This window comes from Fukomys damarensis, unplaced genomic scaffold, assembly GCF_012274545.1.
Source record: "Fukomys damarensis isolate Sample0158 unplaced genomic scaffold, DMR_v1.0_HiC HiC_scaffold_19, whole genome shotgun sequence".
Classification (NCBI taxonomy): domain Eukaryota; kingdom Metazoa; phylum Chordata; class Mammalia; order Rodentia; family Bathyergidae; genus Fukomys; species Fukomys damarensis.
This window is the reverse complement of record NW_022900931.1, coordinates 67,149,315-67,156,357: the sequence shown is the minus strand read 5'-3', so window position 1 is coordinate 67,156,357 and position 7,043 is coordinate 67,149,315. Positions and strand designations below refer to the sequence as shown.

General features: G+C 52.3%; 1 long non-coding RNA gene across 2 annotated transcripts in view; it reads left to right on the top strand.

Annotated features, from left to right (window-relative positions):
* LOC104857188 overlaps positions 1–972 on the top strand; it is a 1,755-nt gene extending 783 nt beyond the window's left edge. For both annotated transcript variants that reach the window (XR_004518069.1, XR_778811.3), the window contains 2 exons: positions 791–846; positions 952–972. This is a non-coding gene — a long non-coding RNA (uncharacterized LOC104857188). The remainder of the gene's footprint in view (positions 1–790; positions 847–951) is intronic.
* Positions 973–7,043: the final 6,071 nt, after the last annotated feature.

The following is a 7,043-nucleotide window of genomic DNA, read 5'->3' as shown; positions in this document are numbered from 1 at the left end:
ACTGGGGGGTCGGGTGGGGTCGGTCCCGAGCGCAGTCGGAACGGGCGTGACGGCGCGCTGCAGATCCAGTCAAATAGGATGCAATTTCTTTGCAAAACGTGGTGCGGGGATTTAGCGCAGTGCTTCTGACAGCTACCGTGCATCGTAACAACTCGAGATCGATCGTAAAAACTCGAGTTCGATCCCTGTACAAAGAAGAAAAGAAAACGTGGTGTGCACTAAATACACGCAGTAAGCGAGTCAGGCGGTGGCGGCTGGGCGAGCCCTCGCGGGTGGGCGTGGAGTCGTCCTCTGGTCCGGCTCCGCCGCGGGTCCTCCCGACCCTGCTGGTGCGGCTGCGTCAGTGACTGCCTTTTCCCTAAACGTCCTTTTCCCAAAAAAGTCACAATAACGGTGTCCTCCTTTTCCTCCCTCGCTTCTTTTTCTTCTTCCAGCTCTGTAAGTTGCACACTCAGCAATTAATTCCCCCAAATTTCATATTTTGTTTTTAAAAAGGGCCCCAAAAGCCATACAAACTTCCCCTAAATATTATTTGCATCCAGTAAGTTTTTACGAAACACAAGCTTGTCTCCAACTATTTTGCAGCTTCTGTTTTTAAAAACTCTGTAACTCATAAATTATGTTGAAATCCTCGCAAGATTAAGGGAGGAAGGAGGGAGAGTAGGGGAGGGCGTAAAGAGAATTTTAAAAATTTGTCTTTATTTTTTTGACATGGGATCGAACGCAGGGCCTTGTGCTTGCGAGGCAGGAGGCGCCATGCAAATAAAGAGAACTGAGCTGTGTTTCGTAGGTGGACCCGCTCCCCGTGAGAGATGGAGTCACTGTTCACTGCACACTTGTACGGCGGTAAGAAAAATAAAAATTAGAAATTAAAATCTGTGCTTTCCCGTCTTTGATTTCCCCTATAGCTCTCTCTTTTATTTTTTAGTTTGTTTGTTTGTTTTGTTTTAGTGTTTTGAGACAGGGTCTCACTCTGTAGTTGAGACTGACCTGGCACTCACTCTGTAGCCCAAGCTGGTCTGGAACTTACAGCGATCCTCCTGCCTCAGCCTCTGGAGTGCTGGGATTACAGGCGTGCGCCACCACACCCAGCTGTAATATAACTCGTGAAGGCAGAAGATCTAGTTTGTACTACATTAATAAATCTTTGTGATACTAGAGATTTTGATAAATGGTCAATTTTTTATCTTGGCAGAGCTCTGCTGTGTTGCTCACGGCAGCTGTGCTAGGAGGCACCGAGAGCTGTGCGTCCTCCTCCCTCTGCTCCTCAGCACTAACTTCTGTCTTTCTAATAACAGCTGCTCTCGCTGGAGCACGTGATGTCCGATCGTGACTCCGACCTGCGTTTCCCTGATGCTCATGAATGCACTAACGTGCCCGACGACCATTTGTTCGCCTTTCTTTGCAAACATCATTCAGATCTATCGCCTGTTTTCAAATCGGGTCACTGGAGGCTTTTTGCTATTGAGTCATCTGAGTTTCTTTTCTATTTGGGTTACTAAGGCTTTGCAGGTGTACAGTGTGTGTAAACATTTCCTCACGTTCTGCGTGTTTTCTCTTCTGCTTTTTTTTTTTTTTTTTTTTTTTTTTTTTTTGGTACCGGGGATCAAACTCGGATCCTTGTGCTTTCGAGGCAGGCGGCAGAACCACTGAGCTAAATCCCTAGCACTCTGTTCGACTTTTTAACAAAATTTTATTTTGCCGAAGCAGCCACAAAGGGCAGAGAGGTTGACACAGCTCGTAACTGGCATAGCCAGGACCCAAACACGCAGCCTGGCCTCTGGGGTGTGTTCAGTGGTCCTGGCACCTTCCTTACACTTCCTGAGCACGGGGTGGGTCTCTGTCCACTCGGCTCGCCCTTGGGTACGTTCACGGCGCTGCTACTCTGCGTCAGGCACCACTGCAGTGCAGACGGCGGGGCAGGGAGCGCGTCAGGAAGGGCGTCCATGGCTTTGCGGGGAAGCACGTTAGCGGGGACCTCAGATTGTAAAGGAGAATCATCAGCAAAACTCGCACAACGTTCTCAACAGGCACTGAAGAGAGAAGGCGATGAACGGAGGGCAAGAGGGGGTGGTGATGACTTCCCATGGGAGACCCTGGGCCCAGGCTGGAGACTGGGACGGGCCGTGTGCGTTTCTGGGGCACGGGCACTTGCTAGTGCAAAGGCTCTGGCATGGTGCAAGCTTGGCTCCAGGGGGTGCAGGTGGGGCTGGATCGGAGCAGGAACCCCGGCTGTATGGCCAGGGTGGAAAGCCCTTGAGCACGTGTGAGCAGAGGGCAGGAAGTGGCTGGAGTCCCCATGGCAGCACAGTGCTGTTTTATGCCAAGTTAGGTCTGTCGCCCACGTGCCCCATCCTGCGGCGCTAGACTTGGGCTCTGGGCAGACTCCGGTTCCCACAAAAGCCCTGCGTGCCCAGCGGGCCTCTTGGGGCCTGGCACTTTCCTGGCTCTGACCATCCCAGCCACATCCAGGCCTTCCTTCCCTCAGGAGACGCCGGGCCCACGGCGGAGCCCACTAGGGAGGGGCCCTGCTCGGCCAGACCGGGCCTCCACCTGCCCGCTCCGCCCCTGCTCTCACTGCTGTTCAGGGCCCTGTCCTCTGAGGAAGCACAGCATTCACTTCATGAGCAGGTTCTTCCGACAGCCACGGTCCTGTTTATGGGGGGGCTGCAGAGTGGGGCTGGTGGGTGGAACCCAGGGTCTTCATGCTGAGTTCCATCCCCAGCCCTTTTTTATTTTTGATTTTGAGACAGGGTCTTGCTAAATTCCTAAGTTGCCCAGTCTGGGTGTGAACTTTTGACCCTCCTGCCTCAGCCTCCCAGAGTGCTGGGGTTACAGGCGCACATCCCATGCCTAGCCCCACACTGCTGCTGTATGGCAGTTTCGCAGGAGTCCCGAGACTTCCGGGAGAAATCCCGCCCGGCTGACTCTCTCCCACTGACCACGTCTCCAGTAGCGTGGAGTCATCCTCCGCGGGTTCCCTCCACTCTGACAGAGTTCTGCTTTCCAGGGATGACTTTCCGCGTAGTCGGCGCGTCACCCTCTCCCATCTGGAGCTGCCGAGCTCTGCAGTTGGCTCGGCTGGCAGCGGCTGCAGGAGTGTGGGCACATCGTCACCGCCACCCTGGCCCAGGCTGCAGAGTTCCGGAATCGCTGTGTTCTGACTCCGTGCACGTGGGGAAGGTGGAGGCTCTGAGGATGCGGGACTTGTGGACCGGGCGTGAGAGGAGGCAGTGGAAGGAGAGGATGTTTAGATCCTCTTCATGGAGACAGCTGTGGCCAGATGTGGAAAGCCTTTGGGTCCACACTGGGAGTGACTTCGGAGTCTAAATTCCTCAGTGTCTGTCTCTTGTCGCGAACCGGCGACACAGAGCACTGTCCAGCAGTGCCTCAAACCTGAAAGAGCAGCGGGGTGGAGATGGGGCAGAGAGAAAGGAAGGACGCCAAGACAAGAGTCTGATCAAGGCGACGTTTATTGCAGTCAGGCATCAGCCTTTTAAAGGAAAAGACCGAACTATTATGGGCTAGGATTACCATAGTAACCTAAACACCCGCTCCACGGGAACGAGGGTTCACACGGGAAAGAGAAAGCAGGCTCAAGAAAAATGAATTAACAACACTTGCAACTAATAATCATGATTCCCACAATAGGTGGAGGAACTTAACAAAATGGAGTTACAACACCTGACTCCTATGGATAACGTCAGATCTTTAACAGGAAGCACCTGACTCCTACAGATCTTTGGCTGTCCGAGTTTCTCCCGTGCAGGGTCAAAACAAGTTTAACATGTGCAGTCCTTAAAAAGGAACAAATGTTGTCTTTCAAAAGGCCAGTGGGCCATGGCTGGCTTCCCATAGTCTCTCTCAGAATCCTTGATTCCAATTCCTTTCCTGATAAGTTCTCCAGTCGCTGCCCACCGGAAGAGTTCTGTGCCTGCCTGGGGCTGGGAGCCTTCTGAGTCTGATGCATTCCATGCAGATGGAAAGGAAATCTCGAACCCAGGGATGCAGACATCTTGGAAAACACCCCAAGTACCACCACGTCCAACTCAAGATCCCGCCCAGGTCCCAAAGGCAGCAGAGCCATAGCCGTGTTCTGGGCCGGAACAGTGCCCAGAGCTTGCCAGCTTCAGGCTCTGCCCGTGTCGCGAGCCGGATTGCCTTGGGCAATTCGGTCTGTGACTACAGGGGCCTGAACTGGCGACGTGTGAGCAAAGAGGCACACACTTGGTACACAAGGAGTTTACTTTAGTTCCTCATCTCAGGATCTCTACCCCGCTCTCTCTCCGCGCCCGGAAGGGGTGGCAACATATATACCATAATGCAACCAATCAGCATACAGAGAACAGATTATTACCTTATAAGGATACATCAAACACCCACGGGAACATATCATGTGATCTACAGGAAAACTAAACCTAATACAAAATGGCTTCATAGGCTGTATCATAAAATGGCGGAGGGGCGGATCTATGGTTCTCCACAGCCCCCCGTTCAGGGACAGGGACAGAGAACGGGCCACTGGGAGCCCTTCCTGGGTCACAGTCCAGAGCAAGGGACCCAGCGAGGAGGAGGCATCAGCCATGCACTGCGCTGTGAGCTTCAGGAGAGTGGGACTCGGGCTGCTCCCCACAGGAGCCAGTCAGGTCTCCCCGTGCCCCTCCGAGCCTCAGCTGGGCGGGTTCCCACCGAGGACAGAGGGCTCCGTCACCCCAGATGCCCAGGCCCATGCGCTGGGCAGGGTTGAAGGGACATCTCATGTGCTGTCCCACTGGTGTGTACTTCTTTCTCTCTTCCTTCCTTCCTTTCTTTCTTTCTTCTACTGGACATCGAACTTGGGACCTTGAGCTTGCAAGGCAGGTCCCAGAACCACTGAGCTAAATCCCCTGCCCTCGGCTGCACTTCTTATTCAGATACCTTTCACATTGTTGTCCAGTGCTCAGAAGAAAAACCAACATATTTCCCCTTTCACGGTCCTGTCCATTTGGGGGAAGTGGCTGCTCATTGCGTGGCATCTGTGGCATCTCCATGTGACCACTGTGACGTTCAGGACCGAGACAGTTGGGCAGAGACAGTGCCTGTCACGTCCAGGTCAGTGGCTTTACCAAGTGGGCCTGCATTCTCTGCCCTCTCTTGTTCTTTCTGCTGGAGGGAGGTGGAGACCACCTCTGCTCACGAGGATGACGGAAGCCACAGGGTGGGTGACACACGTGTTCGCAGCTTTCCTAGAGACAAAATTCAAACTGCCTGGAAAATCCCGCACTGGTCATTTACGTGAGTGGGAAACACTTCCTCTGTGTGAAACCACTGGCATTTCAGGCTTTCCTGGCTCCCTGGGAATCGTTCTTGCGTCGCGGTGGAGGCTGGAGAATGAGTGATCAGCTGTTTGATTCCATCTCCTCTCTTGGACTGGGCACTCCTGCATCAGTTCTCACTGCTGAGTTTCAGACACGGATCCTGGAATAGGCAACTGATAAGCATCAGCTGTTTGGCTCCTGAGGAAAGTGTAGGGGAAGTGACTTGTCCAAGGTCACAGGCTGAATCAGAGGAGGAAATACGGGTGTTGTGTACCTCTTCCAAAGTCTCAGAACCCAGTTAGGGCTGCACGCCTGTTAGGACAGCCCTGGCCACACCACACGCAGGGGAGGAGACACGGGGGTGGGAGGCAACAGCTGCAGCCCTTCTGGAGTCTGGGGGGGCACTTTCATGTCACCTCATGATCCAGCAAACATCCACCTTCGTATTTACCCAGAAGAGCTGAAATCCTGTGTCCACCCTGAAACCTGCATATGGCTGCGTATAGCAGTTTAATTTCACAAACCCGGATTCAAACCAAGATGCCCTACAGTGGGAGTGCAGTAAGTTAGTGCAGCCAGTCAGTGGAAGTTTATTCCACTGACATGAAGAATGTGCTACGAAGCTATGGAGAGGCTTGGAGGACACTGAACATTACTCAGTGCAAGACAGCAGTCTGAAGGGGCTACACAGAGTCCAATCCCAAGCACAGACATTCTGAAAGGCAGAATTTATGGAGGCAGTAAGGGTGTGGGGCTTGTAACTCTGTTAGGGAAGGAGACAGCAAGTGACACTCAGAGAGGCAGCAGAATGGAAGTAAAATAAAAAACTTCACTCCACCGAGGGGGATCGATCACACCTAATGGCAGTGCCCTGATTGTCAAGCCATTGGGCTACAACTCCTACTTTTATAGGGTTTTACAGCTTTTTTTTTTTCCTTCTTTTTGTGGTACCAGGGATTGAACTCAGGTCCTTGTGCTTGCAAGGCAGGCCACTGAACCGCTGAGCTAAATCCCTGGCCTGTGTTTTACAGCTTTGATCTTACTCAGTTGGTTACACTGCATTTTCACAGATACCCAAAGCATGATAGCAAGGCAGCTGAATTCCAACCCGATGCAGTTCTTTGTTAGGGAAGTTACCTTTCAGATTCATTCAGTTACATACTCTAGCCAGGAAGGATTAACAAAGCTAACAATGGTTCTTTTCACTTACAAACTTTTATGGGAGACTACGTGTGTCCGGTACCGGTACTGGTACCGGTTAATTCTGAACTAAGCAGAGTGAGGGGCAGAAGTTATCTTATATTATGACATTTCCTAAATTTTCGCTATTAAAGTTTTCCCTCTCAGCTCAGTGGTAGATTACTTGCCTAGCATTCACAAAGCCCTGGGTTCAATCCCCAGCAACATATACACACACACACACACACACACACACACACACACACACACACACCTTGTGGGGACTGTGAAAAGGTCAGTGGCTATGAGGTGTATGGTTTAGCAGTCATGAGTCACCCAAAGATCACTGGATCACGGGACTCATCACTGGTGAATCCACAGTTGAGTGTCTACTGGACGGCCAGGCCTGAAAGGGGGTCCGCGTGCCCTTTCGGGTGCCCCTTCCCAGTTAGGCCACTCACGCATGGAGAGGTCCGGCAGGAGATCTTTATTGTAGGGAGGAGAGCAGGAGGCGGGAAGGGAGAGAGAGAGAGAGAGAGAGAGAGAGAGAGAGAGAGAGAGAGAGAG